The sequence below is a fragment of the Gorilla gorilla genome, chromosome 1, assembly GCF_029281585.2.
Source record: "Gorilla gorilla gorilla isolate KB3781 chromosome 1, NHGRI_mGorGor1-v2.1_pri, whole genome shotgun sequence".
Lineage (NCBI taxonomy): Eukaryota > Metazoa > Chordata > Mammalia > Primates > Hominidae > Gorilla > Gorilla gorilla.
The window spans coordinates 141,384,968-141,397,159 of record NC_073224.2 but is presented as its reverse complement, the minus strand read 5'-3'; positions in this window follow the sequence as shown (position 1 = coordinate 141,397,159).

The window sequence follows — 12,192 nt, the reverse complement described above, 5'->3', positions numbered from 1 at the left end:
TAACCATATCATATTTATTTCCTACTTAAAACATTCCAAAAGCTTTCCATTACATACATTTGTTCCATCTCTTTATCGACACTTGATATGGTCAATTTTTCAAATCTAGCTAATCTGTTGGGTATATAGTAGTATCCCATTGTGATTTAAATTTCACTTTCTTAATGACTAATAATGTTGAGCATTTTTTTTTCATGCAGCTATTTGTCACTATATAACTTTTTTGGTAAAGTGTCTTTCCAAATCTTTACCCACAAATATGGCTATCATGGTAAATGTTTGTAAGTGGACCTAAAAAGAATGCATATTTGGCTGTTGGCCATTTTGGAGATCACATAGTGAGAGTGGAAGCAAGGGGGAGGAGAGGTGCCAGGTCCTTTTGAACAACCAACTCTTGCAGGAACTAATAGAGCAAAAACTCACTCACCTTCAAGGATGGCATTAATCAATTCATGAGGAATCTGCCCCCATGACCCAAACACCTTCCATTAAACCCCACCTTAAACATTGAGGATCAAACTTCTTTTTATCTTCCTTATTATTGTTATTATTATTATTATTATTTTTAGAGACAGTATCTCACTCTGTTGCCCAGGCTGGAGTGCATTGGCTATTCACAGGTACATCATAGAGAACTGCAGCTTCCAACTGCTGGGCTCAGGTGACCCTCCTGCCTTAGCCTCTTGAGTAGCTGGGACTACAGGGATGCCTGGCTTTGAGGATCAAATTTCAGCATGAGCTTTAGTGGGACCAACAACCAAACCATAGCCATTTTTTTCCCTTTAGCTCCTTTTAAGAGATTCCTTTTATAACAGAGATTCCTGTTATAACAAATTGTAAGCAATTTGATTCTGAAGTGACTTGTTTTATTCACGTTTCTTTTGCTCAGTATCTTTGAATTTCTTGGAACTTTGGGTTTATAGTTCTCACCAATTTGGAACTTTTTCAGCCATTATATTTTCAAATATTTTTATGTATTCTCCTTTCTCTGCTTTCAACCAGGCATTCCAAGTACATACACATTAGCCTGCTTGAAGTTGTCCCACTCTTCACTAATGCTGGGGTTTTTAAAAAAATTTTTTTTTCTTTCCATAGTTTCTGTGGGATGGTTTGTATTGCTATGTCATCAAGTTTATCAACTTTTATCCTCCATCTTTATTAATATGCTGTTTATTCCTTGTCATTTTAGTAATTGTATTTTTCATCTCTAGATGGTTACTGTGGGTCTTTTAAAAATATCTTTTATTGGGGGAACCCACCCCCAATATTTCAATGTAGGTTCTTTCTCTTTTCCATAAGTGTCGGCCAGCTGAGAAATAAAAAGAGACAGTATAAAGAGAGGAATTTTACAGCTGGACCGCTGGGGGTGACATCACATATTGATAGGACCATGATGCCTGCCTGAGTCTCAGACCAGCAAGTTTTTCTTAAGGGTTTCAAAAGGGGAGGGGGTGTAAGAACAGGGAGTAGGTACAAAGATCACACGCTTCAAAGGGCAAAAAGCAGAACTACTAATAAGGGTCTAACAAAGATCACATGCTTCTGAGGGAACAGTACAAAGGGCAAAAGCAGAACTACTGATAAGGGTCCAACAAAGATCACAAGGCAAAGGGCAAAAGCAGAACCACTGATAAGGGTCTATGTTCAGGGGTGCATGTATTGTCTTGATAAACATCTTAAATAACAGAAAACAGGGTTCGACAGCAGAGAACTGGTCTGACCACAAATCTACCAGGGCAGAGTTTTTCCCCACCCTAGTAAGGCTGAGGGTACTGCAGGAGACCAGGGTGTATCTCAGTCCTTATCTCAACCACATAAGACAGACATTCCCAGAGTGGCTGTTTATAGACCTCCCCCCAGGAATGTATTCCTTTCCCAGGGTATTAATATTAATATTCCTTGCTAGGAAAAGAATTTCGCAATGTCTCACCTACTTGCATGTCCGTTTATAGGCTCTCTGCAAGAAGAAAAATATGGCTTTTTTTGCCCAACCTCACAGGCAGTCAGATCTTATGGTTATCTTCCCTTGTTCCCTAAAAATTGCTGTTATTCTGTTCTTTTTCAAGGTGCACTGATTTCATATTGTTCAAAACACACATTTTACAATCAATTTGTACAGTTAACACAATTATCACAGTGGTTCTGAGGTGACATACATCCTCAGTCTACAAAGATAACAGGATTAAGAGATTAAAGACAGGCATAAGAAATAATAAAAGTATTTGGGAACTAATAAATGTCCATGAAATCTTCACAATTTATGTTCCTCTGCCACGGCTCCAGCTGGTCCCTCCGTTCCGGGTCCCTGACTTCCCACAACAATCTTTTATGTATTTACTTAATGTGTTCAATTTTTCCTCTTTTTTAACATATGTACTACAGCTTTAATAACTATTTTTAAGTCCTTGTTTAGTAATTTCATCATCTGTTCCATTTCAAGCTTAGTGTCTGCCTGCTGATATTTTTCTCCCCACTATGGCCTTTATTTTTGCACCTTTGCATACTGGGTAATTTTTAGTTCAATGCCAGCATCGTAAATTTTCCTAGGTTGGGTACTAAATATTTTTGTATTTCTATAAGTGCTCTTGAGCTTTTTTCTGGTGTGCATTACCTAGACACTATTTAATTCTTTCCAGATTGCTTTTAAGTTTTGTTATACAGGCCCAGAAAAGTATTTAGGCTAGGGCTAATTTTGCCCCACTCCTAAAACAATACCCTTTGGTCCTTCACCCAATGTACCTTGAATTATAAAGCTTACCTCTTTAGTTGGTAGAAATTAGAAAGATTCTCAGCCTTGTGTTAGCCGTGGAGATTGTTCCTGCTGCTCTTTCTGGGCGATTTTCTCATTTTTGGGTAGTTTCTTTACACTGGTGAAGTCTTCCAGTCTTCCAGGTGAAAACTCAAATGCAGACCCCCTGTAGATCTGTGAGAGGTCTGCGTAGAGCTCTCTCCATCCTGTACTCTGTCTTGAGAACTCTAGTTTCCTTAGGCCACTCCCAGGCTCTGGGCTTATTTGTTTAACTCAGGGAATTTGATGGCCTCTGCTTGGCTTCCGCTTTCATGTGATGCTTCTGGGAAACTCTTTGAGGCAGTTAGCTGGGGAAATTATTGATTTTACTTCCTTTGGTTATTCTCTCTCAGATTGAAAATCACTATTTCTTATACGTTGATCTATTTTTAGTTGTTTAAGATATAATGGAATATCCTGTGCCTGTTATTCCCTTTTAGTTCAAAGCATAAAACCACACAAATATTTTCAAAATATAGAAGACCGGTTCTATGCCTCAGAAAGCTAACACCAACTTTTCCTCCTACTGGGGTATCAAAGGATTAGAGAAGTGATGAATACCTGCTTTTGTGGTGGGAGAGTGCTGCTGAAGCATCGAAATCATCCTGTGTTCACAGAGTTTGTTGAAGCAGGAGTTGCTATGACCCAAATATGGAGTACATGGCAGAGCATCACAAGCTCTCTTCCTGTCTAATAGGTCCTCTTGTTGGTTAAAAGGTTTCAGCAGAATGAGGTGAGAAGTGGACTGCAGGATGCTCAGTAGATGGGCAAGGAAGACCAGTAATCACAAAGAAGATATATGCATCCTTTTGGGTATACTAGATTCCAGAATCGAAGGCATGAGAAAACTTTCTAAATAATCTATGAAAATGCTCCAAAAGGTACTCAGCTTTAATCTTCTAGGGATCCACTTAGGCTCACTAACTTTAACAACATTCCAATCCCAGAGAACATGAAGCCAAACAGCTCGGTAAAAATTGTCCTATCCTTTTTACCTCTTTCCCTTGCCTCCTAGCTTCAATCAAAATATTTGCAGCTAAAAGAAAAGAGGAGAGCAAAGAGAGAGCAGGTAGCAGAAGTAGCATGTCTGCCTTCTCCACACGAGCTTCCAACCAACTCCAAAGGGAAGATAAAATTTAACTCTCCCTTTATATGGTTGGGATCTGCATCCCCACCCAAATCTCATGTTCAGTTGTAATTCTCAGTGTTGAAGGTGGGACCTGGTGAGAGGTGATTGGGTCATGCAGGCAGGTTTCTCATCAATGGTTTAGCACCACACCCATGGTGCTGTTCTCATGATAGTGAATGAGTTCTTGTGAGATCCGCTCATTTAAACACATTTAGCACCTCTCCCATCTCTTTCCTGCTCCTTTTCTGGCCATGTGATATGTATGCTCCCCTTTCACTTTCCACCATGTTTGTAAGTTTCCTGAGGCTTCCTCAGAAGCTGAGCAGATGCCAGCATCATGCTTCCTATATAGCCTATGGAACCATGAGCCAATTAAACCCCTTTTCTTTATAAATTACCCAATCTCAGATATTTTTTATAGTAGTGAGAGAACAGACTAACACAAACTCAAGCAAAGAGTTATCTTTACATCGTACGTACTTTCTAAATATTGAATTGTGACTTTGTTGTAACTGAAATTAACCTAAAAAAGATTAGCTGCCTTATTAAGGACATAGAGCTAGTCAGTGACAATGCTGAACTTAAAACATAGGTCTATTCAACCCCAAGTTCCTTACCACCTAATAAGCAAATAAGCCAAGTATCTGCATTTCACACAAACAGACTTATGTTAATAAGATTTTTTAGGGTGAGGAACTCAACTCCTCAGTTTTCCAGCATATAAATAGAATTAAATAGTAACTGTTGGGCTGGGCACAGTGGCTGATATTTGTAATCTCAGCACTTTGGGAGACCAAGACAAGAGAATTGCTTGAGGCCAGGAGTTCGAGACCAGTCTGGTCAACATAGTGAGAACCTGTCTCTACAAAAAATACAAAAACTAACAGGGTGTGGTAGTATGTGCTGTAGTCCCAGCTAGTTGGCAGACAGGTGGGAGGATCACTTGAGACCAGAAGTTCAAGGCTGCAGTGAGCCATGATTGTGTCACTGAACTCCAGCCTGGATGACAGAAGGAGAACATGTCTCATAATAATAACAACAATAACAACAACAACAATAACGGTTGATCAGTGGTTTAACAATCTCATTCAGTCAAAAAAATTCAGTGCTATATTTAAAGACCTTATATGTTCTCAATATCTCAGGACAATTCTGAATAACTTTATTCTTTTAAGACAAGTTATTAAATATGAATTTAATATATATTTATAATGCTTCATGTAAACAAGCTAAGAAATAAAAAAAATCCTTTCTCAGATAATGCATCTTATCTTAATAATAAGATGAATAATTAAAAAATTGTTTTGTTTATATATAAGAAATAGGTACCTGGGCCCTCCCATGAGCCTGGCACTGGGCTAGTTGCCAGGGATACAGCAGACATAAAGACAGACACAATCACCACAACCTGAACATTCTAATTTAGTAAGAAAAACTGATAGGTGCAAGTAACTGCAAACATAAATTGTATTACAAAATATAAGTGCAATACATTAATGACATCAAAGTCTAATCTGCTTAGGAGTGATAGGGAGGGTTTCCCCAGGAAAAAAAAAAAATGTTAGTAGAGTCCAAAGAAGGTGGACTAAATGAAGATGGCATTAGTGGAAGAGTAGGAGACTGCTTACACCATTATAATATGTCAATCAATGTAGGATAGAGGCCAGGCTTTGTCAGTGTTGTTGGAGTTTCACTTTTTTTATGATTATAAAACAAGTTTATTTTTGTATAAAATGCAAGTAGTACCAAAAAGAGATACAAAATATAAAACATACTGCCTATAATTACTATGACCCCCCTGCTAACAGTTTGGAGTATGATTTATAGAATTTTTTCTATCTATCAAATATTATGCAAAAGTATACATATCCAAGAAAGGTTTGTACTATAAGGGCTTTTTAAAATTGTTTTTGTTAAGACAGAGTCTTGCTCTGTCCCCCAGGCTGGAGTGCAGTGGCACCATCTTGGATCACTGCAACCTCTACCTCCCAGGTTCAAGCGATTCTCGTGCCTCAGCCTCCCAAGTAGCTGCCCGACTAATTTTTCTTTTTTTTTGTATTTTTAGTAGAGACACGATTTCACCATGCTGGCCAGGCTAGTCTCAAACTCCTGACCTTAAGTGACCCACCCACTTTGGCCTCCCAAAGTGCTGGAATTACAGGCATGAGCCACTGCATTCGGCCCTATAATAATATAGGATATTATTATATATTATTATACTATATTATCGTAATATATAATAATAGCATCATAAAATTTCTAGCAGATCTCTCTTCATATCAATAATATAAATATAACACATATCCTTAGGTACATGGAGTATCAAAATTGATTAAGCCAATTTATGTCAAAATTGTCTTCGTTTTTGAAAATATTACTAACAATGGTAGAATAAATAATCTGTGTATATATTTTCCCCACTTTCCTAATTCCCTCCAGAATAAATTAGGAGTTGGAATTTCTGGATCAAATTTAAACCTGGTATTTAAACAAAGCTGTTCAAAAATAATATAAATGCTATAGTCAATATGTTCACTTTTTAGATACTAGAATATCATCCTTATTTTTACCACGAAATATATTAAAATATATATAAAATATATCATAATGTCCTCAGTTGTACTCCACATTTATTCAGAATATCGACTCATTTAGACAGATAAACATGATGATCAATCACCAAAATGAAACAACAATGTCTAAATGTAATCAGTCAACATACACTGATTTCATTGAAATGTTGCAGAGGGAAATAAAAAACACTAAATGAGAGTTTTTCTGAGCAGTAATTACTAACCAACTGTATTAGTCTGTCCTTATGCTGGTATGAAAAAATACCCGCGACTGGGTAATTTATAAAGAAAAGAGGTTTAATTGACTCACAGCTCTGCATGGCTGGGGAGGCTCCAGGAAACTTACATACATGGCAGAAGTCACCTCTTCACAGGGTGGCAGGAGAGAGAAGTGCCGAGCAAAAGGAGGAAAAGTCCCTTATAAAATCATCAGATCTCGTGAGAACTCACTCACTATCATGAGAAAAGCATGAGAGTAATCACTCCTATGAAGCAATTACCTACTACCAGGTCCCTCCCTCAACCTATGAGGATTATAGGCACTAGAATTCAGGGTGAGATTTGGGTGGGGACACAGCCAAACCATATCAAAAACCAAAACATAAAAAGTGAACTTAATATTTCAATTTTGATATTTCCCTTTTTTGAAATTATATTGATATTTTTGGTAGTTTGGGTCTTGGAAAATCAATTTGGATAATATTGATAAACTTAGTTTTTTAGTAATGAAAATAAAAATGATTCTTTTTTTTTTAGTTGATCTGCCATATTGAAACTAATATATGGACAATACCTTTTCAAAATGGCTATCTTGTGATTTGGAAAGATACCATGAGGTCACTCAAACTTTATTATTATCCAACATTGAGTTGCATTTTAAATTTGCTATTTGATGTGATTACTATTTGTGGATATCAGCAGGAGTTGTTTACAAAAAGGAATACAATTTGATTTCCTTTTTCATATTAACATCAACTTTAAATTCTGATCTTAAGGAATAACATTTCACTTTTTTTATTTAAACAAGAATTCTCTCCTTGAATTTGAATCTCTAGCCCATAACAGGTAGAATTTTTCTACTAAGTGCTTGAACACTATGCTCTAATTTCAGTAATGACAATCTGTTGTTCACGGCCTACAACCCATCCTTTATCTGTGACAGCACATGCAAAGTTAAAGTTATTTTATCAGCAAGCATATCTAGATAAAAATGATACTTTTGATACATTGTAGACTCATTGCTTCAGTTATGATGGAAAATTTGAAATTAATGTTACCATAATGTTTTAAGTTAAAAATAAAATGTGCAACTTTCCAAGGAAAGTCCAGCTAGCAGAAACCCTATAGGGAAGTTCATATCTTAATGAATATGTCATGGTTCAGAATTTGGCCCTTAGACTTGAATCACCAAATATTGTGCTTTATCAGTTTCTTTGAGATTATTAGGCTTTCTATGATAAGCTCATACCAACCAAATTCCCAAAAGATATATGTACATAGGTGAGTAGATAAATGATATAGTCAATTCCTTAAGTTAATGTCCTAAAAAAATGGTTTTATTATTCATCCCTACGTTGAACAATTTTTTTTCCCAGTGTCAAGGTACCTATGAAGTGGAATTATAACTTTAAGGTTGCTTGATGAGGGTGAAATCAGATAAATTGCAAGAGAATAATTCAAATAGTTATCTTATTTGGGACAAGATGAGACCTACCGAAGCTTTCTTCTCCAAAGGACAGATGACTTCCCTGAAGACCACATATCTTTAATTGGATAATAAAGGAAAATATCCTAATCTGCCTTTCACAACTGCCTCTGTAATCTGGTCACTGTCATGCATTGAAATTCTTTCTCAGGTAACTATGGTAAAGTGTTGAGAGTCTGCTTATTCCCAACAGATAATTATTTAATTGATTTAATTTTCAAAACAAAATTTTATTTAATTTACAAGTGCTTGGACATATTCCCATACAGTCTACTCACAACACTTGCTAACTTTTTACCATACAGAAATGTTCATAAACTGTTGGATAAGGTCATGTAAATGTGTCTTCTCATTATGGTCATTAGATCTCACAAGCTAGAGAGTGGAAAACAGTTATCAACATCCTGTCTCAATAAAATGTCCTAGGTATACATAAGGAGTATAAAATTTCCAAATGTCATGGTGCATTTAATTTCAGAGCTTTATATTTATCATAAGGAAAGTAGTATTTAATCATTGTTAAAATTTTGGAATATAAGGAATTATACAGGGAAATAAATAGAAATTACCCATCCATGTAAGGCCCAAAGATAATCACTCTGATAGTTTGTTATATTTCTTAATAGTTATTTCTATGCATATGTGTTATTTTTGTATAGCTATGATGATACTAAGTTGTCTTATGTGCTGCCTAAACATTTCCTATTGTTACTAAAATTTCTTTGAAATCATTTTTCCTCAGCACTTAAAAATGTATTGAGCATGTAGAAAGTACTCAACAAATGCTAAAGAGGTTGGGTGCCATGGCTCACACCAGTAATTCCAGCACTTTAGGAGGTTGAGGCAGGTGCATCGCTTGAGCCCAGGGATTTGAGGCCAGCCCGGCAACATGATGATACCCTGTCACTATAAAAAGATACCATAATTAGCAGGCTGTGTGCATCTATCCTAACTACTTGGGAGGTTGAGGTGGGAGGACCACCTGATTCTGGGGAAGTCGAGGCTTCAGTGGGCTGTGATCACACCACTGCACTCCAGCCTGGGCAACAGAGTGAGATCCTGCCTCAAAAAAATAAAAATAAAAAAAATAAAGGTCGGGCATGGTGGCTCACATCTGTAATCCCGCACTTTGGGAGGCTGAGGCGGGTGGATCACAAGGTCAGGAGTTCGAGACCAGCCTGGCCAACACGGTGAAACAGAAACACAGTCTGTACTAAAAATACAAAAATTAGCTGGGCATGGTGGCAGGCGCCTGTAATCCCAGCTACTTGGGAGGCTGAGGCAGGAGAATCGCTTGAACCTGGGAGGCGGAGGTTTCAGTGAGCTAAGATCACGCCATTGCACTCTGGCCTGGGTGACAGGGTGAGACTCCATCTCAAAATAAATAAATAATAATAATAATAAATAAAAACAAAAACAAATGCTACAGAGATGTTACTACCCAGATCTTCCTCAACGGCTAATTATCTGCTGTATATCTTACTCTTTAATTGCAATTCCTTAGCATTGTTATTTAGCTTCTTCTCTCAACCAACAATTTATTTCAAAAAGATTCAATCCTGTCATTTCAAGTAGTAATAGTATAGTCAACACCTATGTACCTTTCACCTGTGGTCACTCATTGTCATCTTCTTCCAAATTTGTTCTTTTCTTTGTTTTTTCCATATATTCTGAATGATTGGGAAGGAAGTTGCATATTAAACATATGTACTTCCATGTCTGTGTATGTAGTGGAAAACTCCCTACTGTATTTCTTCTAAGAGAATGAGAGTAAAAAAGGCAAATAATATTTCAGCATTATTATAAATATACCTTTGTCCTTATGGAGTGCAGAGGAGTCTCAGGGACCAGAGAGTGTGTGTACATATAGTACACCCATGTAAGTACACACATATAAAAAGTATTTACAACACGTGATTATAATAAACATATGTATTGTATATATATATATTATACATACATAGTTATGTATGTATATATAGTTCTGGAGTTAACAATATGTAGGGAAGTATTTATGTATCAATAGATAGTTCTTGATTATAGCGTCATAATTGCTGCTTAGAACTTCTTTACTTAATATCATAATTATTTAACTCATCTCCTATTTTTCTATATTTTCAGTATTTTAAGAAAGCAATAATTAGTATTATTACTAACTTTTATTCCTACCAGAAATTTGTCGAGTGTTTTGATGAATGTAGCTTGTAGTTTTCAATCTGTTTGACCAACAATCCTAAAATCGTGTGTTCAATAAACTGTTCAATAAACTGTTCATTAAACTTTACCTGCCACGTGATTTGAAATGCTTACTTCAGCATAGCAATTCTCAAACATTTTGGTCCCAGAACCTCTTTATACTCTTAATATTAGTGAGGACCCCATAGATTTTCTGTGTATGAAATATAAACAAAAACAGGTTGTGTGTATTAATACTGTGTTCGACATTAAAAACTCATAAATTTGTGTAATATTTATTAATTGAAAAACAGTGATAGACCTATTATATGTTAATATAAATGAGATTTTGTACAAAATAATATTTTACAAAAGAAAAATATTTAGTGACATGAGTGGCTTTGTCTTGTACTTTTGCAAATATCTTTTATATCTAGCTTAATAGAAGGTAGCTGGATTCTCTTATCTGTTTCTGCATTGAATTTATTGCAATATGATGCACCATGTAGCCTCTGGAAAACGCCCCACTGTATGCCTCTAAGAGAATGACAGTGAAAACAGCAAATAGTATTTTAGTATTATTATAAATATATCTTTGTCCTTTTGGACTGCAGAAGAATCTCATGAATCCTAGGGTTCTCCAAAGCACACTTTGAGGACCTCTGCTTTAGCCTAACATGGAAGTGTTTTAATGCAGTGTTTAAGAATATGAACTCTGGAAGTCAGAATGTCTGGACACAAATCCAGTCTCCATAACTGATTTGGGTGACTTCGGGTAAGTTCTTTACACTCTTTTAAGCTTCATCCATGAAGAGGAGCTCACCTTATGGAGTTGTGAAAAGAAAAGGAATGATATAATTAATATGCTCGAAAACACGGCTGGCTCAGAGTTAATTTTTAATATGTGCAAGCTGTATATGATGATTCTGGATTTTGCATCCTTTTCCATGGATCTGCCTATTTCTGTACTATTCCCACACTGTTTGAATCACTATAACATTAAGATATATTTTTAATATTGGTAGGGGACAGCCTCCTTTATTAATCTTCATTTTCAAATTTTCAAAATATGTTGGCTGATACAGCATGTTTACTATTTCAGATCATTTTCCCAAGTTCTAACAATATCAAGGATGATTAGCATTACCCAAAAATTAAAATTGGTTTGGAATCATTATACGCTTTTGAAATCTGAAATAGGGGATTTCTTTCCATTTATTTGAGTAGATACTTTAAAATCTCAGTAACCCTTAAATAACTTAAGTACTAAAGTTGCCTGGTAATTATATGAGAGTCTTTTATCATGAAAAGTTTTCTATTTCTACAACTGAAAAATAAACTTTAGGTTGTTTAATAATTTGAATAAAATCTGTAATAAAATGGTTTTTTAAACATCAAAATAAAAATACTCAATAAGTTTACTCAGACTGGATGCTTAGTTTTACAATCAATCGGTAGCATTTTAATTTGGATAGATAACTTTTCCTTTCCAAAATAAAGTCCACCAGTAGATACATTTCTATGATACATTTTTATCAGCAATGGGAACAGATTTTCTTTCACACTCATTTTTTTCAGCAGATAATTATTACTACCATTACATATAAATCCCCTTACCTGATTACATGATCAGCAAAGAACGCTTTATGTTAAATACATGCATGGTCAGCAGACATTGGAAAATTTTGATCAATGTAGAAAATAGCACTGAACCACTTAAACTAAAGTAAAGCTAAATTAGAACATCTAAGGGAGAGTTACCTATACCACAGAAACACTATTTCCTTCCTTCCTTCCTTTCTTTCTTTTCCTTCCTTCCTTC